Below are 27500 nucleotides of genomic sequence, written 5' to 3'. Positions count from 1 at the left end.
GCTCCTGTCTCCTGAGGGAGGGTGCTCCTGTCTCCTGAGGGAGGGTGCTCCTGTCTCCTGAGGGAGGGTGCTCCTGTCTCCTGAGGGAGGGTGCTCCTGTCTCCTGAGGGAGGGTGCTCCTGTCTCCTGAGGGAGGGTGCTCCTGTCTCCTGAGGGAGGGTGCTCCTGTCTCCTGAGGGAGGGTGCTCCTGTCTCCTGATGGAGGGTGCTCCTGTCTCCTGAGGGAGGGTGCTCCTGTCTCCTGAGGGAGGGTGCTCCTGTCTCCTGAGGGAGGGTGCTCCTGTCTCCTGAGGGAGGGTGCTCCTGTCTCCTGATGGAGGGTGCTCCTGTCTCCTGAGAGAGAGTGCTCCTATCTACTGAGGAAGGGTATTCCTGTTTCCTCAGGGAGGGTGCTCCTATCTCCTTGGAGAAGGTGCTCCAGTTGTAGGAGATAAGACTGGAAAAGACAGAAAAGGGAGAGAGACCACAGTTGCTTGGTCTGGAGTGTCTTTATGGAGTCCAGGCTGTGGCAGATAAGGCTTGAGATGAAGAGGGGTCAGATCAGGAAGGTTCTGGAACATCAAGCAGAAGGAAACTCAGACCTTCTTTTAGGGGTAGCAGGAAGGTGGTGAGATTTGAGAAGAGTGACACACACCTAAAGTTACCCAGAGTGGAGGTGGAGGTGAGCTGAGCCAGGACGGAGCTGGAGAAGAAGCAGAGGAAGGTGTGTCAATGGGGCAGGGTCAAAGGTGATAATGAAAAAGGAAGGGCCTGATGGGAGTCAGGTGTGGACAGGGGTGTCTGAGGATTTGAGAAAAGCCCAGAGGTGACTCAGAGGGGTTAGAAGGAGCCCAGAGTCCTCATGTCTTGACAGATGAGGATTTTATAAACTGTGTTAGCCAGAGCTGTCTTTAAGATCACCAGATCTCTGGTGACTACATAGGTGCTCCTGAAGTCACACTGAACACCTCACCTTGTTCTGTAAGTTCTAGAAGAGGCCAAGCTGACCTATGGCAGCAAAGCTGATCCTTGTTGCTCTGGGAAGGGACCAGAGCATGAGGGACACTTCAGGAGTGGTGAAATGTTCTCTTCCTTGCTCATGGGAGGACCTGGGTCTCCATCCTGGTTGAAAGATCCAAGCAGTAGTCTGTGTAGGGGGCACCTGATAGAGAAGGGAAGAGAAGCTGGAAGCTAAAATGGGTCAGATAGTGACAGATGGGGGTCCTGTCAGACAGAGGGTGGGGTCATGGGTGGGCGTGGCCTCGTCCTGGGTGGGCGTGGCCTCTGTGTGCTGAGTCCTGAGCACCATAGGAGGAAGCCTCTTGGCCTCCATGGCCCAAGAAGAAGCCTGGGCTCAGTCAGAAGGTGGGAAGCCTCCATCCAGCCTCCCTCCCTGTGACTCCCTGAGTGTCCCCAAGGGGTACCCACCTGTCTGCTCAGATTACTGCCTGGCGACAGCAGGAGGGGTGCTGGTGGGAGGGGCGCAGGCAGTCCCTCCAGTAAATCCCTAGTTAATGAATCCCAGGAATCTGCAGCCAGGGAACAGCCCCTTCTTTGGGGTTTGGTAAGAAGGGTGGGGGATTAGGGCTGGCAGCAGGGGTGCCTCCTCCCGGGGGGCTCAGTTTTCACCCCAGGGGAAATCTGAACTGGCATTGGCCCCCACTCACGCTTCCCCTTCGCAACAATCCCCTGTTCTTACAAGAAGCATTATCTGTCTAATCCCTGGCTGCCCTGGCTGGCTCCTGGGTGCAGGGGTGCTGGGACCCACACCAATTTCCCTCCCATCTGTCCCCTACCTTGTGTGTATGACATGTCTCCTCCTCAGCCCTGATGCACAAGGTGGTAGAGTGTGGAAGGAGGCAGATCATGGCAAGGGTCCCATTCCAAGCCTGACAGACACCATCCAACACTCTCACACCTGCTTTTACCCACACAGTCTGGTGGGTTCTTGGGTCAGCTGATGCAGACAGCATGGGTGGTCACTGTCCATCACTTAATTCTGAAAGTCAGTAGGCCGGACAGACTGAAGGCTGGTACACCGTCTATGCACCCTGGGTCAGACACAGCACTTTGGGTCCAAACTGCAGGACTCCCTGGCCGCTGATCCTTTGGCAATTTCCTTAGGAGAGAGTTTTCCCTTGAAGTGATGCTGTGTGTAGCATACGAGTTATCCTGACAGCCCTGTAACTGTCCCACCTCTCCACTGTCCCCAGCAATGTTCATGGTTTGACCAGGACCCTGGTCCTTGGTCGCTTGGCTTCTGGTGGCTCCTCGGAGGTTTGGATAGCTGTCGTGGCCTCTGGGAGTTACCAGATCGTGAGTATTGGCATGCTGGTGGTAGCAGCGGGTGAGGCAGGTGCACAGTCAGGCCGAGCTGATGCACTAGGGCTGATGAGAGAGGATTCTGAAATGGCACCAAGGGGTCAGATAGTTTGATGGTCTCTGAAACGTTTCAGATGGCCAAGGTGGCCAGATGAGGGAGAAGATGCTATAAGAATCTTGACAGAGTTTGAGTAGCTAGGGACAAGCAGTAAGCTAATGCAGGGACCAGGGTCAACCTTGAAGTAGGCTTATAGTCAACCCTGCAATTCCCTATCCGTCAGAACCAAAGACCTCCTGAGTCCCCAGAGCCATCCTAGGAAGGCTCAGCCACAGCCTGGAAGCTCACCTTCAGGCTCATACTGGGGTGACAGAGTCAATGTCATGACAGACAAGATTTTTTTCTTTACAGAAAGCTTCACGAAGAAGCTGTACTGCTGTGTGACCTCCAGGGACATCACCTTCTCTGGACCTCAGCATTCTGACCTTCAAGGTGTGAGTGGCGATTTGTTGCTGGATCAATTCCAGCTTTTTACTCCCCGATTGTTCCCGACCCCTGCTCTAGGGTATGGAGCCCAGGAGCCATAAACTCTGAACCTCAGTTTTCTCTCTGGTCAGAGAAGGCAGCCCTCACTCAGCTCAGATGCTAGGACCATAGGGTAAGAGGAAGGGAGAGAGGGAGAGCAGTGACCAGTGGGGTGGGGTAGGCGTGGCCCTGGCTCAGGGCACACAAAGGGGCATGTGTCCTTGGTGGGCAGCAAGGGCTGGGCTGGGCGACGTGCTCAGGATGGGGATTTGGTCGCAGAGATGGCTTTATTATGTTTCCTTTTTAATTACAATGTCCTGGCTCCCACAAGGACAGCTTTTGTCAGGCAGCTTAGGGGAGGGAGGGAAGGAGACTGGGCGGGCTGCTGGCTGAGGGGTGCAATGTTGCTAACACCCACCCTCAGGGAGGGAGGTGTGGGAAGTGGGAGAGGGGGCAGCTGGTGGAGCAGGGTACAGGGAGCTGAGTTTGACCCACTAGGTAACTTCCTACTCCACCCTTGATTTTGACACCTGCTGTATAGGGTGGTTGACCAGCTCCTGCTCCTGGTGGTGATTCAAGGGATCAAGGGAAGCCTCCGTACTTCCTTGACTGCTTCCATTTTCTGGGTTCTTCAGTCTCATTCATTCATTCATCTCATTCATTCATTCTTTTATCCTTCCTTCACAAACACATCGCAGAACAGGCAGCACTTCTGGGTCTCTCTGCATGGTTGTCAGCACATGGGTCCAGGCTAAGTTCTGGAGGCAGAGGGCTCATCTGTTCAGACAGTGATGTCATGCTCCAGAATGGAGGGTCATACAGCCAGTCTTCCCCTTACAATTTGGTTTGGCCCAATGGGCTCATAAAAAACTTGTGTGTGAATGTGTATATGTGTGATTGTATGAGTCTGTGTACTGTGTATGTGTGTGTATGTATGTGTAGTTTTTATGTACGGCATATATGTATGAGTGTGTGTGTAATGTTTGTGATATAAATATATCTATATATTGTGTCTGTGCATTGTGTTATGTGTGTCATGTGTGCATCTGTGTGTGTATATATGTATGTGTCCGTGTGAGCATGTGTGTATGTATGTGCATGTGCATTGTCACCTGGCCTGTGTGCTTTTTCTTCCTTCTTTGGAAGCAACATGAGACACCTCAGATGGACAGAGCGAAGCAGCCACCACCCCTGCCAAGGCTGCAGCAAACCATATGTCAGACGTTTGGAAGCATGGGTAACTGGGGCTGTTGCCCACATCTGCAACTCCAGCAGCCCAGAAGCTGAGGCAGGAGGATCATGAGTTTGAGGACAGACTGGGTGACGGATTTAGATTCTACTTGAAAGAGCAAAGAGAGAGCGAACCACCTCAAAGTGACTTCGCCATTTTTAAAACCCAAAGCCTGTGAAGCCAAGACTTAGCCAGTCAGAGCTCTGGCTTCCCATGTGTGTGACCTTCTGGTAGTGTGCCTGCAGGCTCTGTCTCTACCCACCACACTGCTGCTGTGGTCTCAGTGAGCGATGCTTGTGACAGCCAGTGCATCTCCTCCTGGACAGGACTTCCTCACAATGACACACATCATCCACTTAGAACACTAGCTCCTGATCTACACGGCACCCCATGTCTGGGTCTCCACACCATGAAGCTAGAAGCAAGTTTGGGCCTTAGTCTCTAACCTTCTGCTGGGCTTCTCCGAGTGGCAGGAAACTGAGCACTTGAGAGTCTTAGGTGCTTGGGGCCCTTAAGTGCTGGACGGTGCTTTAGCTGAGGCCTTTGCACAGGAATCTTGGTTCTGCCCTGGGTTGGGAGGAGGGTGGCTCCTGGAGGAGGGTGGCTCCTGGGTCCCACCTCTTATACCTACTTTGTAGCTCAGGGGGAGTTCTCTGCTCTCTTTACAGACCTCCTTGAATTACTCTAAATGAAATAGAATAACCATGCTCGTGGTACCCAGTGGCACAAAGCTCTGGAATCTGGTGACCAGGGCTAGAGTATCCTGCCCCTTGGGATGGAGGCTCCTCTAGGATGAGCTGGAGCACTGTGCCTGCTTTACAGATGGGCAAGCTCAGAAAAGGCAAGGGGCCTTTCTGAGGCCACACAGCAACTCTGCCACAGTGCAAGCTTCCTGGCTCTTCAGTGAGGACCCTCCTTAGCATCTCTGTTATCAACATCACCTGCTACCCCTGCCCAGATCTGGAGACCACTCCCATTGCTGCTGTCTCTTGGCCTCTGGAAAAGGCTTGTGCCCTCCAGAGGGAGGCTGATTTAATGCTGGCCCAAGTGCTGACAGGTGAGGAGAAGAGGGCAATGTGAGGGGAAGCGCTTGCCACCCTGCCAAGAGCCCCATCTGGATGGCCAGGCTGCAACCCGATCTGAAGGCGTGAGAGCTGGGCTATTTTAGGGGTTGCACGGAGGCCCAGGCACCTTGGCAGGGGGCAAGGGTTCTTCTTGACCCCAATACAGCTTGGGACATAGACTCTGGCCTGTGAGTCATTCCAGAGGGCTGAGGTGGGGTAGGTAGGGATCTTCCTCTGGAGCTTAGCAGACAGGCTACGAGGGCTGGGCCAAGGCCTTAGGGGAAGTCCTGGCTTCAGAGACTAGAGGCTCCAAAGCCACAGGTATGGATGGAGGATCACATACTGGGGTCTTTACCCCAGTTCTGCCATTATCTTGCTGTGTGACTTGGGGGAGGTCACCTTTCCTCTTTTGGCCGCAGGTCCTCCCCTCCCCATTTTCTTATTTGGAGGCCTGAGGTCTTACTCACTTCTGGGCTTCTAGCGTTTTGGCATAAAAAGAAAAATAAAATTTTAGAACAAAGGTGTAAGAGCAGAGGTCATGCTTCACGGTTCAAAAGGAAGAGAAGAAATCTCAGTTTTGAGGATTCAAGCTGACACAACTGCCCAGAACCCAGTCCATGGAGTAGGAGCCCCATGAGCAGAAGATGGTGTCTATAAGGGAGGGTCTGCAGTCGGCATCATGGACACAGGTGGGCCCCAAGCCCTAACCCTGTGGGCACTGAGCCCAGGCCCGGAGTTCTCTGCCAGGCTCCGCCCCCTGCCGTTGGGCTGTTGTGAGTCGGCAATACCTGTTGGAGGCACAGTGCAAAAGGGTGAGTTCATAAAGACAACAGGTCCTCTCCTTGTGTACCCTTCTAGCCAGAGCCAGTGCTCCCTCACCATGGCCCAGGCCCTGGGGAATGTCTCCTTGGGTGTGTATCCCTCTTGCTAAACCACAAGGTCCAAGCATGGGTATCATCATGGGGTTGGGACAAGCAGGGACCCCTCTCCGGTAAGTCATACCACCCACTGCTCATGTTATAGGAATAAATGCAGCTCAGCTCTTGGGGGCCCTGCTACTCTATCTGTCAAATAGGGACCAGACCTTTCTGGATACCAGGAGACAGACAAAGGGTAGTGCTTTGCAGCCTCAGTGGCCTTGGGAGTCTATAGGACAGAGACAGAGACGAGGCTTTGTGGAAGAACAGGCCTTGGGCTGGAGACCCTCAGCAGTTCTCAAGGTAATAGGTTTCCTAGCCTCTCCCTAACCCCCATGTGTTAACAAGGGGGTCCCCAGTCACAGGTGAGTTGGGAAGTCAGATCTCAAAAGAGGAGGGGGCTGCAGGTATCATTCCTACCCCAGAGGCTGGGGGGAAGGCGATGATGTCAGGGGAGACCCAGCCCCCTGACAGGATGCAGAGAGTCGGGGTGCTAGAAAGTGATGTGAGCTGCTGGGAGCCCCAGGACATCTTGGGGTCACATTATTTTAGGGTTTACAGGTGGAAAGCAGGAGGATTGTCATGCGTTCAACGCCAGCCTGGGCTATATAATGTTATTATTTTGAAAGGAAGAAGGGAGAAGAGGAGGAAGAGGAGATGAGGGGAGAGGGACTGGGAGGACAAGGCAGAGGAAGGAGGAAGAAGATGAGAGGGATGAAGAAGAGAAGGAGGAGGAGGAAGAAAACAGAATATAGAAATTCAGAAGTGTCTGGGGCAGGGGATATAGCTCAGTTGGTAGAGTACTTACTTAAAATGCACAAAGTTCTCAGCACTCTTGACTCTTACAAAGCTGTACATGGTGGTGCACCATGTGATCCTAGCACTAGGAAGTGCAAACTGGAAGACAGAAACTCCAGGTGTGAACTGCTCTTGCAGAACTCTCCCCCTCCCCACCCCAATTCCCAGCACCTGCAGTTCCAGGGACTCCGATAGCTCTGGTCTCAGCAGGCACCTGTGCCTCTGCATGCACAGGTCATTACAAATAATAAAAACAAATCTCTAAGAAAAAAAAAATTGAGGCTAGCCTAAGCTACACAGGACTCAAAGTAAAACAAAACAGAAATCAGACCCCTACCAGTACAGTCAGAGTGGTTTTCTGGCTCAGTGCTCAGAACTCACCTAAACATTTTCAGACGGTACGGACAAGCTTCCCAGTACTGTAGGGAATCATGGACCGTGAGCAAGTCCATCCACTCCTGTGAGGCTTGGCTCCCACATCTGGAAGATGGGGACAGTGGCTCTGGTCTTGTGCTGGCTGGGCAAGTCATGCGAGGGGCTTGACTGGTACTTGACACGGTGGTAATGTCCCAGGAGTCACTAGGATGCTATTACAACTGGTGTTCTGGGAACAAACCATCCAGGCAGGCTTCTGGGAGGAGCAGAGAAAAGCAGCTGCAACTTGGGGTACCTGGGCAGACCTGGGGAATGTGAGCCAGTGTGGATGAGCCCCATGGGTGGGAGGTCTCCCTGAGGCTCTCAGGCTGCCTTCATGAAGACCATGTTGACTGGCAGGGAGAAGGTGGCTCTAAGCTCCATCTGGGACAGTTAGTTTGTGTGTCTATCGAGGTTCCTCACAAGTAAAAATTTGGATCAAAAATTACACGACAAAAAAAACAAAAACAAAAAAAAAAACCCAAAAAAACAAAAACCTCGAGAATGAAAGAAATGCAGGCTGGAATCAAGGTTGATGAGGCGCAGCCAGCACACAGCAGACTGGAGCTGGGGTCCCATGGCTGCACACAGAGCCCGGTTATGTCCCCATGGTGGCAAGGCAGGGCCTCCTGCTCAGGGTAGCAGCCGGCCCAGCAGCCCCTCCGTGATCTTTATTGGCTCCTTAATGGGCTCTTGGAGACCTGGCACCTGCCTCTTTTTCTGTTCTAATAAAAGGCGGATGCCCTGGGGTTGTGGGGGTCGGCATGGTGTTTTTTTTGAGGGGGGAGTGGGTCTGGCTCGTCGCCACACTGGGCGACACATTCCTGAGACCTGACTCACAGGGAAACGTCTTCGTGTCTCCTCGGTGCTTTGGGGCCTTGCAGCTGTGGGTACATTTCTCTTCTGTCAGGGTCAGTTCCCTCCAGCCAGAGCCGGGGCTTGGGAGCCCCGGGCCCGTCCTGGGCTGTGGAGACCGAGGACAGAGAAGGCACAGGTGTCTCAGTGGCACCAAGTGTGCAGGGAAGCGGCGTTCAACCAGGTGGATTTTGCCTTCCAGGGCACATGGTAGCAGCTGGTAGTGTGGTCCCTGGGTCTCCACCATGGAGACTTGTCAGTAGGCTGGGAGATGGGGTAGCCTGGGTCTAGGACTGTCTCAAGGGTTTCTGGGTCCAGGCCATGCACTCTCCCTGTGCCTCTGTCTGTGGTATAGGACCCTGCACGCTCCAGCCTGTGCACCGTCAGGCAGGTCTGGATGCTTAGAGAACCTTCAGCTCCCAGCCGGAAGACACAGCCGGATCCAGCTGCATCTCGGTCAGAAGATAAGGGATCTTCAAGCAGGAGGCCAAAAGGTCACAATCAGAGGACACACCTTGGTGCCAGGAAAGAGTACCAGACTGGAATCCACAGGCCCAGCTCTGACTGCTATGGGAAGCCCAGTCAGGAGGCATGGCTATGCGGAGCTCTGCCCAGTCCTCTGTTCAGGATTGTGTGGAACTGTCTCTGAGAGCCCCGGGGGGGGGTGACAGTTTGGGTTTCTGGGCTCAGTTGTATGCTGCTTGGATCCATGAGTCAACAAGGTGGAGGCCAGCTCCTCCAAACCCAGCCTGTCTCCTGTCTCTTCCTCCACTTGCAGCCTGTGGCTCCATCCACTGAGGGGGTTGCATGTCCTTAACGTCGCTTGGCTTTAAGATCCTAACTCTTCTCTATTTGTCCCTCAAAGGACAACTTTGTGTGCCCGTGAGCTGACTTCGGACTGCAGTCATTTGTCTTTTGGGAACTGGAAAGATGCCATCAATTGGGTTGTCGATGGACAACAGGCAGGAAGGGACTAATTCATAGATCAGGCTTGCTCTTCTGTGCCTCAGTTTCCCCTGGCGATATGGAAATGGCCTTACCTGTCTGGCAGTGAGGGCTGCACTGAGGCCCAGCATGGTGCTGGGTAAGGAGAGAAAGTCATGCCTTGGCCAAGCTGGCTGAGCCACGTTATTTATGGGTTTTGGCCGGGAGGGGGCCGTGGGCCTCGGGCTGTGTCTGACCTAAATTCTTACACTTACAGGAAATTGGAGCCCTCGGAAGCAGGTGCATTGGTGGCCAAGGGTGGTATGGCAGAGGTAAGGGGAAGGAAGTGGGGGCTGGCCCAGCCAGAGGCAGGGCTCCCCAGGAACAGGCACTGTACCCGTAAGCACGGCTTTGCCTTTGGTAACCCTTGCTACAGGCCTGTGCAGTAAGATCGTATCCTCCATCTTGTAGATGGGGAAACAGAGACGCAAGCAAACATGCACTCAGTAGCCTGTGAGCATGTATCAGATGTAGGCTCAGGAAGAGCTGGGTAATTTCACTTCTTCTGGTCTTGTAACCATTCCAGAATGCTCTGGTTCTGGGGTAGGTTTGGAGGTTACCTGCCGAGTGAGGAGGCAGGGAATGTGGAAGATTGTGGCTGTCTGCTGTGAGCAACTGTGGGGTCTCAGGATGCAGGTCTGGAAGAGCCAGGCATCAGCAGGCTGAGTGACAGGTGTGACCTGAGGCCCCCCGGGCTGCAGGTGCCCTGTTGCCACCTGTCTGTCGGGAGAAAGGAGAGAGCTGTGTGATTGACAGAGAAGGGATTTCTGGGCTGAATATCTGGGAGTTTGTTTGGAGGGACTGAAAAAGAATTCACTGCTGGAGACCTTCCTTTCTTATCGTGATACGAAGTTGCAAATACCAGGTTTTCCCAGGGAAAAAAACCACAACAGACCACACTTTATAGTACTTTAGGAAAATAGACACTAGAACACTACTCAGTCTAGGAAATTGCCATCTTTTTATTTATTGTCACAACTGTTTTAAAGCATTTTTGTCTTTATTCATTGATTGGTGTGTGTATGTGTATATATTTGTGTGTGATGTATGTGAGTATATGTGTGAGTGTATAAGTATGTGTGTCTGTATAGGTGTAGATGTGTGTACATGAACATGTGAATGTGTATATATGTGTGTGTGTATGGATGTGTGTCTGTATAAGTGTGTATGTGTGTACATGAACAGGTGAATGTGTATGTGTGTGTGCACGCATGCATGTGTGTTGTGTGTGTGCTTCTCTCTGTGTGTATATGTGTGCATGTGGCTGTGTGTGTGTGAATGTGTATATATGTGTGTGTGCTTGCGCCTGTGTGTGTGTACATGCATCTGTGTGTATTTGTGTGTGTGTGAGTGAATGTGTATATATGTGTGTGTGCATGCGCCTGTGTGTGTGCACACGCACATCTGTGTGTATATGTGTGTGAATGTGTATGGATGTGTGTCTGTATAAGTGTGTATGTGTGTACATGAACAGGTGAATGTGTATGTGTGTGTGCACACGTGTATGTGTGCTGTGTGTGTGCCTACATGTGTGCATGAATGTGTATATATGTGTATGTGCGTGCACCTGTGTGGGTCAGAAGACAGCTCTGGGGAGTTCATGCTTGTTGAGGCAGGCTCTATCTTGTTTCTGCTCTTTTTGTATTCCAGGCTAGCTGTCTCATAAAATTCTGGATTACTATTCTGTCCCCACTTCCCTGCTCAATAGGAATGCTGTGATTATAGATGTACACTACTACATCTGACTTTTTAATGAAGAGTCTAGTTTCACACTTTTGAAGCTAGTGCATTATCTGGTGTTGTAGTCAGTGTTCTACTGTGGTGAAGAGACACTGTGACCACAGCAACTCTGGAAAACGTTGATTTAGGGCTGGCTTACAGTTTCAGAGATTGAGTCCGTTATCATCCTGGCAGGAAGCATGGTGGTCTGTGGACAGATGTGCTGCTGGGAAAGGAGCTAAGAGTTCCACATCTGGATCCACAGTCAGCCGGAAGAGAGAGACACTGGGCCCTGGCTTGTGCTTTTGAAACCTTAAAGCCCACCCCCCCCATGACATACTTCCTCCACCAAGGCTACACCCACTTCAAGGCCACACCTCCTAATCCCTCTTAAGCACTCCCTAATGACCAAGCCATCAAATATAAGAGTTTATGGGGGCAGGGTTTATTCCTATTCAAGCCATCACATCCAGTGAGCCTTTTCTTGGGTCATGTTATTTGGTTTATTGAAATAGGCCTTCAATTGAGTATGCAGCCAAGGACGACCTTGAACTTCTGATGTTCCTCCCTCCACCCCTATGCTGGGATGACAGGCATGTGCAACCTGGTTTGTGCCACACCAGGGATGAGACCCAGACCTTGGTGCACGCTGGGTAAGTCCTTTCTCTACTGAGTCACATTCCAGACCCTCATCTTTTTAATGAATAGACTTTGCTCCTTTGTTTACTACTGATTTCCACCCCACCCTTTCTTTCTTTAGCCATCATGTGGACAAATTGCAGGGGTCTTGAGAGGAGCGTACAGTGTAAAGCCTAGGAAGCAAGAGTTTGTGAGGATAACTAGGGTAAGCACATGTGTCTCCGGATGTTAACGATCGATTTGGCATCTTAACAGTGGCTCAAGGAGTGTCAAATGACTACAAGAGAACATAGTGTATGTGAGTTAGAGAGCACAGGACACATGTGAGCTGTGCTTGAGTGTGGGCATCCATGGGAACACATGGGCTTGCAGCTGCACCCATGGGCAGTGTGTGTGTCTCTCTGGCATTCTGGTTTTGGAGGACGATTCTCTACCTGCACCTCTGCCCCACAGTCACCCCACCCAGAGGCAGATGGGCAGAGTGCACTGTGGCATTTGCTGTAGGCCTTGTGGGGACAAGTCGGGTGTGTGGAGTTCACGACTCTCTCTTATCCTGCCTCCTTCCTCTCTGCTGTGACATGCTGGCGAGCCAATCCAAGAGAAGCTCTGGGCGCTTCAGAGAGGCAGGCATAGAGTGTGTGAGTGTGTACCCTCACACTGTGGTGCTTCCCCTTGCTTGTACATAAGGGGAAGCTGAGTCCTGGGAGCAGACAGACCTATGAGAGCAGGTTAGAGCTCTCTCTGTTTGGTGGTGTTCATCTGTCTGATAGCTGTTGGGCCCTAGTGTGGTGAGCTTTAGGCCAGACTCAGGGTAAATGTAGTGAGGGGATGTGGCCATTGCAGGCCTGGAGATGCTTCTAGAAAAGTAAGAGAGGGATGGGTGTCTTGGGAAAAGGAGCAACAGTGGGGGAGCAGATGATCTAATAAGTAGTGTTCTAAGGGCCAGCCTGGGGACCTCAGCTTGCTCCTGAATGAGTAAGGGTAGAGAAGATACACCCCTTAACCCCAAATGTATATCGACCTCCCTCTGGTGTGAATTGCTGGGGCCTAAACCAACAAGGAGGCTGTGCCCATCTGGGCATGGTGCTGGTGCATGGGGCAGGGTTCTAGGTGGAAGGGAAGCCAGACTGGTTTCCTCCTTGGTCGGCCACTTCCTACCAGCTTCCCTGACACATTGGTCTTTTTCCACGGTGTCCAGGAATGGGGTCTGAACTCTGTCAGGAGGACACTTATGCAGCTCTGGCCTCAGGTGGTTTGCTCCGTGACTATTGGAAAGATGGGCAAGTCGAATGGGGCTCGGTAGAGATCAAGAACAAGGGTCAGAGACTGGTCATCAGGGCTCCAGTGCCAACCTCTGTGTCTAAGTGACTTTGTGAGGGGTGTGAGACCTGTGGATAAAGGTCCCTGCACCTCACCTACTGAGCTACCCAGAGCTGTCTATGTATAGCTGTCACCTCAGTGTTAAGACACTCAGTGTGGGCACCTGCACCCAATCCAAGAGCATTTGATAATTTTCAGCATCCTCAGAAAAAAGTGGCTTTGTGATGACAGTGGCCTTGGGTTATCAGGTGTCTCCTTATTGTGTGACCCAGGTAAGTTTTGGCTATTTGGAACCTTCCTTCTCTTCCTCCTTCATGTGTGTGTGTGTGTGTTTGTGTGTGTGTGTGTGTGTGTTTGTGTGTTTGTGTGTGGGTGTGTGGTGCACATGTGTATACCCGTGTACCCACCAGTGAGGGTACATGTAGAGGCCAGAAGTTGCTGTTAGTTCAGGATGCCTTCCTCAATCATGTCTCCAGTTTCTTCTATAAGTATGTTTTTCCTTCTCTTTTACAAGTGTATAAATGTGCATGAATGTTTGCATGTGAAGGTTCTCTGTGTGTGTATGTATGTGTATTCATGTGCACAGTGTACATGCTTATGAATGTTTTCTGTGTGTTCAGTGTGTATGTATATATGCATGTACACAGTGCACATGCATATGAAATCTCTGTGTATGTGTGTGTGCAGTGTATATATGCACATATGTACACAGTGTACATGCATATGAAGGCTCTATGTTCGTGAGTGTGTACATGTGTGTGTAACTTCTTGGTTGGTCATTCTCTATTCACTGAGTCAAGCTTACTGTTTCAGTTCAGCTGTGTGGTCAGTGAGTCCCCTGGGGTTCCCCTGCCTCTGCCCATCTGCACTAGGGTCACAAGCATTCTCTTCTGCTCTCCTATAAGTGACTGCTGGAGATCTGAACTCAGGCCCTTATATCTCGGAGCAAGCACTTTACCTACTGAGCCATCTTCCCAGCCTGAAACCTGCCTTTTCAACCCCAAGGACCAGGTACGTGTCTCAGCGTAGTTGAGTGAGCACCTCCCCTCGCCCTAAGGTTTTCCTGGCCTGGAGGACAGAGCTTTGAATTGAAGTCACTTCCCTCCCTTTCCATAGCCCATGACCTCCAACTCCTGATCATCCTCCAACTCCAAAGTGCTGGCCTTATAGGCCCGTGCCTTCTTGCCCTGCCTAATTTAGTGACAGGGTAGAGACTAGAACCTGGTGAGCTCCTCTCCCAGGGGGCATTCCTACTCTGCCGAGGGGCTTCAGGAGGCTTGGGGCTTTGGGTCACTCAACAGTCCTAAGAGTTGGCTTGAGGTCTCGGCTGGTTGGATTCAGGCAAAGGGGAGGGTGGGAACTGAAGGGGTCTGTGACTAAAGCCAGCTCCCTCTCTGCTAACTCCCTAGATATCTGGCTGCAGTTCCCCTATCAGGCTCTAGGTTTCGTTCTGCACTTTAGCCTTCAGGCTTTAGTGGGCTAAGAGCTCCTCACCTTTTCCATCCCACACCCTGGACCTCTTTTCTGTGAGTGCTTTTGATGATTCCGTACCCATGGTTACTATGAGAACCCCCTTCCCTATCCTGTCCTCAGCTGCCCTTCCCTCCCGCGGTCCTCTGTTGGCTCCTGCCTTCCCCTTAGTTTGGTTGAGGAATGTCCCTTTCAAGTCCCCTGTGGGAGGAGAGCCCTAGAGTCATTTCCACAAACAGGACTTTGACTCTGTGGTCTCAGTATTAAACAAATAGGGGCTCGCCTCATGGAGCTGTTTGGCCCCCAGGGTCTGAGGGAGAGGTTTTGCTGCTGACTGGATGGCCTAGTTTGCTCACACACCACAGCTTGCCTTTGTTCTAAGGTCTTCTGGGCCTACCCTGGGTCCGAGCCCAGCGACAGCTGAAGCTTCCCTGAAGTAAGGTTACAGGAAGATGCCAGGAAGGCCTTCCCACATGTGACCACCTCCTCTCTTGTTTTCTGTCCACTTTATATAATTCTTCTCATTTGACCTCAGCCACCCTCAGCCACCTCCAAAATACAAACATGCTAGCTGCTGTGGGAAGCTGGTAGTGAGCAGGGACAGAGGAGGAAGAGCATCTGGGACGCCAGCAACATAGTCTATCCAGGAGGGGCTCAGGACCAGGTGATGGCTGTCTGTGTAGGTGGAGAAAAGCAGTTGTTTTCTAGAAAATCTCCTGTCCGCAGATCAGCCCGAGTGCAGGAAACACTCTAGGATTCCTCAGTGGACTCATGGCTCTTGAACTTGGCTCCCTGTTTCTGTGAGACCACCCATCTGTGGTCCTTCTGAGGAGTGGGCCACCCAGCACCAAGGAGAGATGTTATGCATCTGACCCATGGTTATCCACCCTCTGTGGGGATGATGTATCCAGAAACGGTGCTCCCTGATGCTAACAGCACCCTCAGCCACCAGTGCAGGTCACCAGAGAGACCTGGCCCTACGCCACCTTTCCTTATCTTCTGTCTTCTGCAAGTATCCGGTGTCAGGGACCAACCTCCCTCCTTCTCCAGCATTCACTGCCTCTGCAACCTTCCATCCACCTGAAGAGTTGGGGTGCTCTTAGGGCTGTGCAGGTCCAGGGGAGGTAGCCCTGATCTGAACGGGGGCAGGTCTGGGATGGGAACCCAGGCTGCCTGACTCCCAGTCCTGGCCCCGTCCTCTGAGTCTGAGCCCTCCCTTGTCCCTATCCAAGCTGAGGCGAGCCAAAGGAGGGTTCCAAAAACCTCCATCTTTCTCATTCACAGATAAATATTTGTTTCTCCCAGTGTAAATACCCCCTCGTGTTTAATGAGGCGATCCCAGGCCATTTCCTGGCACGGCTCAGTGCCTAGAAATCTCTCTCACCCCGGGAGAAATAGGACTAGGCAGAGGGAGGGCTACTAATGAGGGACTTGGGTCCTCTCAGCCAATCTTCTAATTTACAGATAGGGAATTAGCAGCTCAGAGAGAGCAACCGACCACCCAAGGTCACACAGCCAGAATCCAAACCCAAACGGTCCACTCTTGCCGTCGGGATCAGATGCTCTCTTGGATAGACTCCGGTAGCTCCTGGGTATTTTGTCCAGGGCTCGGGGTTTTTGGTCGACCCAACAGCTGTGCTGACAGCAGGCAGGTGAGCCATACATCCTGCCTTTCCCCTCACTTGGCATCTCCAGTCAATGTGGCACTCACCCCCCCCCCAGGGCATAGGCCCCCTCCCCTTCTGCCATCCCACTTAAAGTGATACTTGTATGAATTACGCTTTTATGTTATTACACGTGGAGCTATAAAAGCAGTGTTCAGTGAGGCTGAGGTAAGGCCCCCACGACTTTGCAATTTCCTGGTCTGGCCTGGCTCTGCTCCGCGTCGAGAATTTTTCATTAATGTGTGCAGGTGACGCCATGGGGGCAGCAGCAGGCCAGGTATGCTCCCACGGCAGGGTCCCCTCCCAGATTTCACTGGGCTGGCTTGGCCTGCCGGATGGTGCAGGAGAGCTCATATATGCGGGACCAATGTGTGCTTGGCATCTGGGTCAGGCTCCACCATGTATGTGGCTTCTCCGAGTCATTGTCTTTTCTCCGGGGCTGTGGGCCCTTCCCATGAGCTCACACTGTGTGGTACACCTTGTAATCTGTTGGAGGACGGAAGCCTCCCCAAGTCCAGAAGTCCAGAAGTGTTGGTATCCCTATGTGTTCAATGGAGTCCAAAAGTGGGGCACGGTGGCACAGGCTACTTGTGGGAGGCTGAGGCAGGAGGATCACAAGTTCAAGGCTATCTTGAGTTACAAAGTGAGTTCAAGGCCAACCCAGAGAATTTAGTGAAACCCTATCCCAAAGTAAATGAAACGAGGGCTGGTGCTCTATCTCCGTGGTAGAGTGCTCCCTTGCACGGATGCGTTCCTGGATTCAATTCTTGGCACCACAGAATCAGAAAGAGAGAGAGGTCCAAATGGACACACTGAGACTGTTTTCTAGAAGGTTCCAGAATGGATAAAGCAAAAAGAAGGATAATGGGACAGTTTGGGAGTGTTTATCTGTAAAGTGTATGTGTGTGTGTGTGTGTGTGTGTGTGTGTGTGTGTGTGTGTGCTTGCGTGCATGTGTAATCTGAATAGGGGCTGATTCCCTTCCATGCCCAAACCTCTCTGGTCCCGCCTGCACTCTAGCAGGAAATCATCCTGGGAGCTGCAGGAGAAACCAAAGCTGAATTAAACACTCAGGTCCAAATGGCCCAGGCTTCAGCTTGAGTGGGGTCTCCTCTGAGGCTGCTGGCTTCCACTCCAGGCAAACACAGAGTAGAGCACAGAGAGGCAGGGGGCCTCTCTGTCCTGCACTGGCTGGGGTTAGCTGAACACAGAAGGCCAGCAGATGTCCCCTTTCTGGACTTGGTGACTCATGGCCTTCCCGCTGGAGTGAGGGATCCAGCCAGCCTAAGCCTGCTTGGCTGGTGGGGATGCAGGGCAGAGTTCAGGGTAAACATGCCGGTCAAGGCAGGAGGTTCAGCTGAGGGTGAAGACGAGGACAGGATGTCTTGCTCTGCAGACAGTAGGCGTGGCTATCCTAGGATGGGCGGGGCTGCCTGCAGAGGGTTGCAAACTGTGCTAGAGATGCACAAGTGGGTGAGGGTCTCGGTCATCACCCCAGAACAGATCTCTCCATCTTTGGATTCTGCTAGAGGGGCAGGGGACACTTTCTGGAAAAGGGCAGAATAGTATAAACTCCGAATTTTGCAGCACGTACTATTTTATACAATGGCTTTAGTGACTGTCGCCTGAAAGTAGCGCTGACAAATCAGACACAAACGAGAGTGGCCAAATTCTAATAAAACTTTATTTGTAAGCAGTGGGCTAACCTATCGTATGAGCTTTCGGGTAGGGCTGGAGGCACTGATCTCTCTGTGGGTTCTTAACTTTACTCATGGTGCTTCCCCTGAAGGGGCTCTCCTTGCTTTTCCCCTTTTAGAGTCCTTGACTCTAATCTGTCCCCCATCGCCCCCCATTTCCTTTATTGTTTTATCTTGCAACAATGTCCACATGTTTCCTCATGCCCTGGGGATTCGTCCAGCTGCTTGTCTCTCCCTCCGTTCATTGGTTCAATCTCAAGCAGATCTTTGCTTAGAAATGAAGTCTGTCCTCTGTTCCGTGCTAGGCCCTAGAAATGCCCCTGTCGGACACAATGGTGGGAGTGGCAGGGGCAAAGAGCACAGGTGAGGGGGGGGGAGAGCTTCCCTGGGGCAGAATGTCCCTTTGGCTGGGGCATCTGTGGGCCTCTCTGGTTATGCCACAGGTGTGGCAAGCGGGACTTGGTTCTGAAGAACCTGCAGTTCCAGGCACAGGACTGTGGGTGTCCAGTGCAGGGTAAAAAGTGGGGGTGAGGAGTGGGGCGTGGTCAGACCCAGGCTCTGGAAGCATCCGTTTAGATGTGGAGGAGGGCTTGCAGAATGGGTGGCTGGGGCGTCTTCAGCTGGGGTTTCTCCCATCTCCTGCCCCCTCCTACTTCTGGTTTCCATAGGTAGAAGGCACCGGGAGGCAGTAGCTTCCAGTGGTTTCTGGAAGCCTAGCCTGTCTGATGAGGGGGGCAAGACATAGGAAGCAATGCCCCACTTCTGTACCCCTCCCCTATTTCCCTCTCTGATAGTCCCTATCTGAGACCCACCCTCCCTCTTCCTGCCCCTGGGGCCTCTTGCCCTGGGGCTTCTTTGGCAATCAGTGATGTTGGTCTTTGTGGAGCCACTTCCAGGATCTCCCACTCTGGGCACACGGTCCTCTACCCTCTTTCTCTCCTCTGTTTCCTGGAGGAATCCTCAGTTCTGACCTCACAGAGCCCAGTGATGCCAGGCAGCTGCCTTAACCCTCGATGGTGATTATCAACATGTATCAGCCGCTAGCTGCTATTACTCACAGTTGACTGAGAAAACAATGGATGGATAGATGGGTAGATGGTGCTTCTGGTTGCCTGGGATGAGCTGTGGGAAGAAGCTGGCAGCCTTTTATGTGCTCTGCTGAAATATCTGGGTCCCCAGGTAACATACATTAGTCACTCACTGTCTGCGCTATTTAGGAAGCCTCTCTTCTCTCCCTCTCCCTCCTCTTCCCCTTCCCCCTCCCCCTCCCCCTTCCCCTCTTCTCCTCCCCCTCTCCTCTTCTCTCTCCCCTTCAGTGTTCTGTGAGAGGGAATGCCAATGTGCCACAAGCATTGAAAGAACACAGCCCATCACGGTTTGTCCCCCAGCAAGCTCAACTCCCACTTTTATTATCACAAATTAGTGCCCTGTCTTGTGTGTCCAACAGGCTCAGCCCTTCACAGCTGTCTCTGTGGTTCCTGCTTGGCGGAAGAAGAAGCAAGGCTCAGAGAGGTGGGGCGCTTGCCTCAGGTCACACAGCAGCTGGGCCCAGGGATAAAGACTGAGGGAAGATAGGGAGATCTGAGGGTGACGGCTGGCCCCTCCTCCCCCTTTTCTTTACCTGACCCCAGTCTCAGACCTTGAGCATCAAATCTCTCAGCCAGTCTCTGGGCCCCTTCCCACGCTCCCTGGCCTGCCCTTCCTGTCCCACTGGGCTCCTGGTGTTCCGAGTCTGGAAAGTTCCTGAAGCCTGGGAGAGATAAGAAGTGTCTTGCCCAGGCTGCGGGCAGAGCGTGCCTGTGGCCCCTTTGATCAGTGGCCACATGGTGTTGCCAGTCAGTGGCTTGGCAAGGCAGGTATCTATGGTGGGGACAACCTGGGAGACCCACCTGGATGGCCACTTCCCCTTACCACTGCAGTGATGCCTGTCCCTGCAGACAGGAAGCTGTCCCTGCATTGGCAGCCAGCCAGCTCTTTTATCTTCTATGGGAAGTGGACCAGGGGAGTGGGCCTGGCTTGGTCCACTGGTCCATTTCCCTGGCAAGTGTGGGAACAGGGCATAGTAGAGTCGACTCCCAAACTGCACTGATGTCTAGATCCCAATGGAAGATAGACTACAAACAGAACTTCCCTGGGGAGCTCTGGTCCTCCATGCCAGGGGACTTGGCAGACCCATTTCTAGAACACCTTTGAGTTGCATTCTTCTGGGCCTAGGTGCCACATTGTCCTAAGATGGTGGCAGCTTCGGGTCCTGGCACTGTTCAGAGCTTTCTGGACTACTCAAGTCCCCCAGAACAACAATCCTATGGTCCTTGCTGTTGGCTGGGTACCTATGTGAGTTACCGTTTGCTTATTTATATAGTGGAGATACAGACTCCCCACAGAACAGCATGAAGGAGTCCAAGAGATGATGTAGGAAAACCTCACAAGTCAAAACATCATATTTAGGTTCCATCTCTGTACCACCACCACCCCACCCCACCCCCGCCCTTCCCGTGCCATCTCCAGAGGCCATGCTGAGATGAAGGCCATTTGGTTTATAGGACTGGTCCCCAAGGGCTGTCATATCCTAAGGGACATCTCCCTCTTGCCTATTTTCTCCTTTTATCTACTCAAGGAACAGAATATGATGTCTCTATGTTCACAAACAGGGAAACTGAGGCTCATTAATAGAGAAACTCAGCACCTTGCTTCAAGTGTCATGTCTGACTATTCTCTGTCTTGTTCCCTTGACACAGGGTCTGTCATGAACCCAGAGCCAGGCTGGTGGCCAGAAAGCCCTCATGAGCCTCTTAGCACCACCTCAGCATGGGGTTGCAGATGCATATGTCTGCACAGTGGTTTACGTGGGTGTTGGACTCAGGCTCAGAGCCTAGGTGCACAGCAAGTACTCACATACACTGTGTCCTCTCCTGCAGCACCCCCCCCCCCCACTGACGTCCTTTCTCCTGGGTCTATAACACCCTCCGGCCATCTTGGGAGCTCAGATTTGAGGCTGGGCCGGTACTCCACAGAAGACCTCAGGGATTCAGAGACATGGCTTTCTCATGGCCATAGTGGACTGCTGTATAGGAGGGGCTGGGTCACCTTAGGCACTTGTCCCTGCCCTGTTCTAGCTGTTTGTATGTGTGTGATGTGTATATGTGTCTGTATGTGCGTATCGATATGTGGTATGTGTGTATATGTATGTGTGGGTATGTGTTAGTGTACGTGTGTCTATATGTGGGGCATGTGCACAGGTGGAGTGAGGTCAGAGCTGTGCAGGGGTTGATGGGAAAATGGGGTGTGAACAATCACACTGTTGGTGACACCAGGCTAGTAACAGGGGACATGGTGTTAGATGGTGGCAGTGATTTTGATGTTGGTACTGGATGGCGGTGCTGGAGACTCTGGGCCGGTTCTCTCACCTGCTGTCTGGATAAGCCTTGGCACTGGCCCGCACCTGGCTTGCGTCTGCCCCACGATACTCTGCTTTCCTCCTTAGGATCAGAACCCAAAGGCACCAGGTCAGAAGCCAGAAGTAGCAGACCAAGAACTCCAGCTCAGTGCAAATGCTCAGTTGCTGGCCCCTTTCTCAAGGTCCTGGAAGAGTTCTTGGGCCCAGGACCTGTGCTAGGAAGGGACATGGTAGGAAGGGACCACTGCACTCTCTGTTCTTAAAGACCTCCATCCTGCAGGTGGCAGAGCATCATCTGAATGACACAGGAGGGTTGGACGGGGTTGGGGGGGACTGTCGGAACCATCTGGGTGAGACCTGGGAGGAGGTAGCAGGGTCTATCTGCCTAGAAATGAGGGATGGGGCTAAAAGCAGAGGCAGCATAGGGGCAAAGGCCTGGGCTTTGGAAGGTGTGGGGTTTCCATGAGACCCGATCCCGGGGTACAGAGGCAGAGGACAGGGCAGAGTAGGCTGGGGTACTCAGTGGGATTTGGTGGGAGAAGGTGAAAGATTTCAACCTTGGTCTGGGGAGCAGATTTTGAGAGCGACAGGACCAGATAGACCTTGAAACAGAGCAGGGAAGGGAGTTCACCTGCTCTATCATCTGGAGAAGCCTTTCACCAGAATGCTAGGGATGTGGGATGGGGCATGGCCACACAAGGGATAGTAGGGACTCTGCGTGTGGATGTGTGGGTGCTAGTGTGTGTGCATGTGTGAGTATGTGTGTATGTGCATGTGTGCGTTAGCAGAGATGAGCCTTTGCCCGTGGCTTCTTTTGTGCATGATTTCTCCATGCCTACACATGCCCAAGTGTCCACATGTATATGCATGCACACAAGATGTGTCTAACTCTGCACTCGGACTCAAGCCTGGGATCTAATGTATGCATGACTTTCGAAGTTCTCAGTCCTGTAAGGCCAGACATTTTGTTCTTTCATCTGCTTCTTTCTTCACTTGCCCAGTGAACTGCTCTCTGCTCTGAGCTCCAAGGCAGAGGATTCATTCTCTAAAGAAAAGCACGTATCCTCCAGGATGAGGCCGACTTTACACATACGAGCCAATGGGGTCCACTCAGAATCTGACAATTACTGGGAAAGTAAAGCAGGTCGAGAAGGGCTGAGGTGGGGAGGACTGTTTCCTTGGAGCCAAGAGGACATCGCTGAGAGGTGGTAGGTTAGGGTAAATGGCAGGGGGTGACTGAGTATCCGGGCAGCCATATTCCAGGCGAGGATCTAACACATACAGAGAGGACTTGGGGTGGGACTGTGCTTAGGGCTTCTTGGGGTAGCAGAGAAGCTACATGTGTGGAGTGGAGGGTGCACCAGAGAGAGGGGCAGCGTAAGGCCTCAGCGGGGGCTTTGGTTTCCCTTCTGAGCACATGGTATGTTGGAACTTCCAGTGGATGAGGGCCCTGGAAGGCTCGCTCTTCCTGCCTCTGGGCCTTAGGGTGGTGATCTCCATCACGTGCCTAGAGCCCCAGGAGTCTGTAAATGAGGAAATGGAGACACAGAGAGGTTCACCAACTTGCCAAAGGTCACACAGAAGGCAAAACTGGACTTGGCTGAATGTGCCCTGCAGTAACCCTCCTGCCCAGGAACCTCTGTGAGGGAACAAAAGAGCTGTGGCTAGCCTGCCCTCATCTTGTCCCCCAGGTTTCTCTCGTGAGGCTCCCGGTGCTTGTTTGAATCTGATTTTACTAGTATGAAAAGGCTGGCCCTCAGGAGAAGCTAGGACACCAGACTCCACTTCCACCATCCCTGAGGTGGTCTCAACACGGGAGGGATTTGAAAGGGTTACAATGAACATTCTGTTACAGTAGAGTGGGCCATGCAAGGTGGACTGTGCACACAGCTTGCCTATATGCCTGTAGGAGCACGGACATGTGTTGCCGGGATAGGAGGTGCTCATGTAGTAGGGGCTCAAGGCTGATGGAAGTGCCCCACCTGCACACCTTGCCCTCAGAGGGACCCACGCTGGCTGGGGATCACCTAGGGTCCGTGACTCACATCTGAACAGCTCCGGGAAACTCCATGGTATATGGTGAGTCGAAGAGGAGGCTCCTGCCCTGTTATTCACGGGCTCTTCCTCTGACTGATGTTCTTGTTTCCCTGAAGAGCCACCCACAATACACCTGGGTTGCCCAGCAAGGTACTTGCCTGGTCTGGGCCACAGGGCTAGTGGCCATGAGCAAGCAATTTTCACTGTCTGTAGATTTATTGGCTCCTCTTTCTTGTCCATGCCAGTAAATGTTTAGTTCCTATAGTACAGGGGCTGTGAGGCACCTGTCAATCTCAGTAGCTACAGCTGGCACCAGCTTTCTGGTCTTCCAGGCTTAATCCCCACATCTGCGGTCTATCGGTCCATCCATCCACGCATGGATCCATCCACACATTCATCCTGTATCCTTCCATTCATTCACCCATCTATCCATCCATCTGTCCATCCATATATTCATCCACCTACCCATCCAACCATCTATCCATCCATCCATACATACATCCATCCATCCATCCATCCATCTATTCATCCATCCACCCACCCACCCACCTATCCTTCTATCTATCTATCTACCCACCCACCCACCCACTCATCCGTCCACCCATCCATCCATCCATCCAACCATCCATCCATCCGTCCATCTATTCATCCACCCACCCACCCACCTATCCTTCAATCCATCCATCCATCCATCTATTCATCCATCCATCCACCCACCCACCCACCTACCCACCCACTTATCCATCCATCCATCCATCCATCCATCCATCCATCCATCCATCCATCCATCCATCCATCCTCCACCCAGTGCACGTGCACATGTGTGCCATACCCCATGTATATCGATCAAAGGACAACTTGTGGACAACCCTTTTCTCCTTCCACCATGTAGGTTTCAAGGATCAAAACTCAGGTGATCAGGTTTGGTTGCAAATACCTTTGCCCATCTACTTATCTCCACGGTTCTCTCTCTCTTCCAGGTGCCTTAAGGCCTGGGCGCCATGCTGGCATCTAATTTCTCTGCTGCGAAAAGGGAAACAAGTCAGGTGTTGGGCAGCATCTGGACCTGGATATGCAATGAAAGAAGAATGGTCCTGATGGAGCAGGATTGCAATTCTAGCTGCCACCCTCTGGGGTGACAAGTGCACCGCTTGGCTGTGGAGATTTCTGCAGAGGTCCTACGAGGATGCTGAGCCATGCTGCCCTGGCCACACTTCCAAGACAAATCTACCGGGAGTCTACTGGTGTAGGGCAGAGTAGACAGACCTCAGGACTTCCTCAGGCATGTCCAGCATGTCCATATGAAGACAAGAAGGCCTGGGTATGGCCAAGGATAAGAGAGGTAGTGTTTGCAGCACAGTGAGCCAAGTACCTGAAGGCGTGGGTATGGGGGATCATCCACTCCCAAAATGGACTCTGTTTCCATTTTCAAAGTCAACATGGAGGGAAGCTGATGAGCCAGAGACAGCTGGGCCCCAGAGTTCCCCAAATTAGGCAGCAGGCTAAGGAAACAGATAGGGAGGCCTCAGCCATTGTTCTGGTATATACCACTCGGGTTTGAGCAGGGCAGAGCAAACGACATGATTGTGGATTTGTGGGGGCAGGAGTAAGTGGCCATGCAAGGTACCCCATTTTCTTCCCTCAGTCTATGAGTCCTGGGGGTCAGTGTTTCTCTTATTGGGGGTCCTTCTCCTTCTTTTACCCCTCCCATTCCCTTTTCCCTTTTGCTCCTCCCACCTTGTTTCTCACGATTAAATGTTTCCCTTTTAAATTAGCCAGTCACTCTTTTGTGGCATCTAGGTTTGGGCACTTGCCGAGGCAGATGTCCTCACACGAGATAGCCAGTGCTTCCTTCTAGTGGTTTCCTCTGCCCCCCCACCCCCAGTCTTGCTTACCTGTTCCTACCCTGGTGATCCCTGGGTAAACTACTGCCAGTCATCATCACTGGACAGAGACATCTGGAGAATGGATATCTTAGTTAGGGTTTCCATTGCAATGAAGAGGCTCCATGACCAAGGCAAACACTGAATTGGGGCCGGCTTACAGAATCAGAGATTCAGTCCATTATCATCATGGCAGGAAGCATGGCAGCATGCAGGCAGACATGGTGCTGGAGAAGGAGCTTGACTTGAAGGCAACCAGGAGAAACAGGCATCCTCAGGCAGCTAGGAGGAAGCTCTCTTTCACAACAGGTGAAGCCTGAACATAGGAGGTGACCTCCAAAGCCCATCCCTGCAGTGACACACTTCCTCCAACAAGGCCACACCTCCTAATAACACCACTTTCTATGGGCCAAGCACATTCAGACCATCATGATGGGATTGCCCACGTTGATGAATGCTGTGTCCCCATCACTTGCACGGGAGCCACACTGTGCCATCATGCTGAAGCAAAGGACCATGACAGGTGCAGGACCCCTGAGCTAAGACTGAGTGCTGCTGAGCCATAGACTGGCCTGGAGCCACGCCCACAGAAGCTGATGGCTGTCCCTCCAGAACATTTGCCTATGTGAGCAGGTATGTCCCCTTCCTCATGTCCACTCTTGCCTGGCATATTCCCTCTGCCTCTCCTCAACGCTCTCTGCTCCTAATCCATTCTCATCTCAATAGGGACCATGGAAAAGGCCTGGGAAAAATTCACTGTGCCTGCAGGAAGTCTGGTTGTGGGGTGTACGGCTGGATTTTGGGAAGTGGGAGCTATAACCGCTATGTCCCTTCTTTGGTTTCTCAGACAAGTGTCATACCCAACTCCTTTAAAACTACTACTCAAGCTTCCTGAGACCATGCCAGGTAAGTGATCTGGATGAAGTCATAGATCTTTATAGAGAATTCATTGTTCACGCATGAGCCCCAGGATGATGCTGGGAACTGAATCTGAAAAGAGAAATGGGGCTGAGGAGGTGCCATCCTGCAGGAAGCAACTAAATCCTGCAGGTCTCTATCAACTTGTATATCACACGGACACAGGAGAGTCCTGAGCCAAGGTGCTTCCGGGGCTGTTCATTCCAGATCCTGGCAAACACTGTCCTGTGCCCACTGGGATTGCAGACTCAGGGCCACAGGCCATGGGGCTCCTTAGATAAGCCGAGAAAAAGATGATGACTTTATGCAGAGGTGTGACTGCACATCTGGGATGTGGGGTGGGCAGCGATCATGGTCACAGATTAGAACAGGAGAGATGACCCAAGGACAGGCAGAGAAACCAAGGTGAGAAACATTGAGTTCTGGACAAACCCCACTGCCTCTTGCTGGGGAGTCTGGTTGAAGCCTCAGCCTCGTGAGAAGCAAGAATTACAGCATAATTACCGTAGTTTTCTTAAGGCCTTGCTCCATTCCCGGCTTTAAACCTACAATTTTCTAGGAATCTTACCAAAAATGCCATTTACAGTAAGCCATGTGCTAACCTTACTCTTGTGCAACCTGGAGGCTCTTGTCTTTGTCTTATCAGATTATGATCCCACCCAAGGTACCTCCAGAGTCACCCTATAGTCTTACTTATCAGGAAGAAATATAAGGTAGGGGCGGGGGAAGGTTGCTTAGCAACCCTTTGAGATGTGACATGGCAAAGGCTCTCCATTGAGAAGCTCAGCTCCACACACTTGGGTGTGTCTTTTTGTTTTGTTTGAAAGGTTTTTGTTTGTTTATGTGTATATGTTCACCTTGTGTGTGCAGGTGCCTGAGGGGGCCAGAAGAGGGCGCTGGGGTCCCTGAAGCAGCAGTGACAGGCAGCCACAAGGCCTAACATGGCTACTGGGCATCGAATTCATTTTCTCTGCAGAAGCACACACTGTGGCACTGAGCCATCTCTCTAGACCCTTAGGTTATGTCATATTCTTTCCCCAAGTCTCTGCTTCTCTCAATTCTCACGCTTAAAAATAGGTTTAAAATGTCTTAATCAACTGTGACTGCCCTCTCAGGAGACCATATTCTATGTTCTAGCTCAGTGGCCCTCAACCCTCCTGATGCTGCGACCCTTTAACACAGTTCCTTATGTGCAGTGATCCCCCAGCCATAACGTTATTTTCATTGATATTTCACAACTGTAATTTTGCCACTGTCATTAATCATAATGTAAATATCTGTGGGTTTTGGTGGCCTTAGGTGGCCCTGGTGAAAGGGTCGTTTGACTCCCAAAGGAGTCATGATTTAAGTTCTCCAGGGTTGAGAACTACTGCTGCAGAGTGTGTTTTGTTCTTTCCCTAGACACCTTTCTATTTCGTTTGTTTCTTTGTTCATTTGAGACAAGGTCCTTCTATGTAGGGGCCTTCGCTGGCCTTGAACTCAAGGAGACTTGGCTGCCTTTGTGCTGTGATCAAAGGCTTGCCAGCACTTTCTTCTTTTTAGAAATTTCCAACCCTACTTCATCCTGGCTCTTCCTGAAGGTTTTTTATTTCTCTTTTCTGCATCAAACCCAAGTATCTCCCTTCCCCCAAGTCTAAGTCCCTAAAAGAGGAAGGGAATTAATTTGTGCT

Source organism: Micromys minutus (genome assembly GCF_963924665.1).
Source record: "Micromys minutus genome assembly, chromosome: 9".
NCBI lineage: Eukaryota > Metazoa > Chordata > Mammalia > Rodentia > Muridae > Micromys > Micromys minutus.
This window is presented reverse-complemented; position numbering follows the sequence as displayed.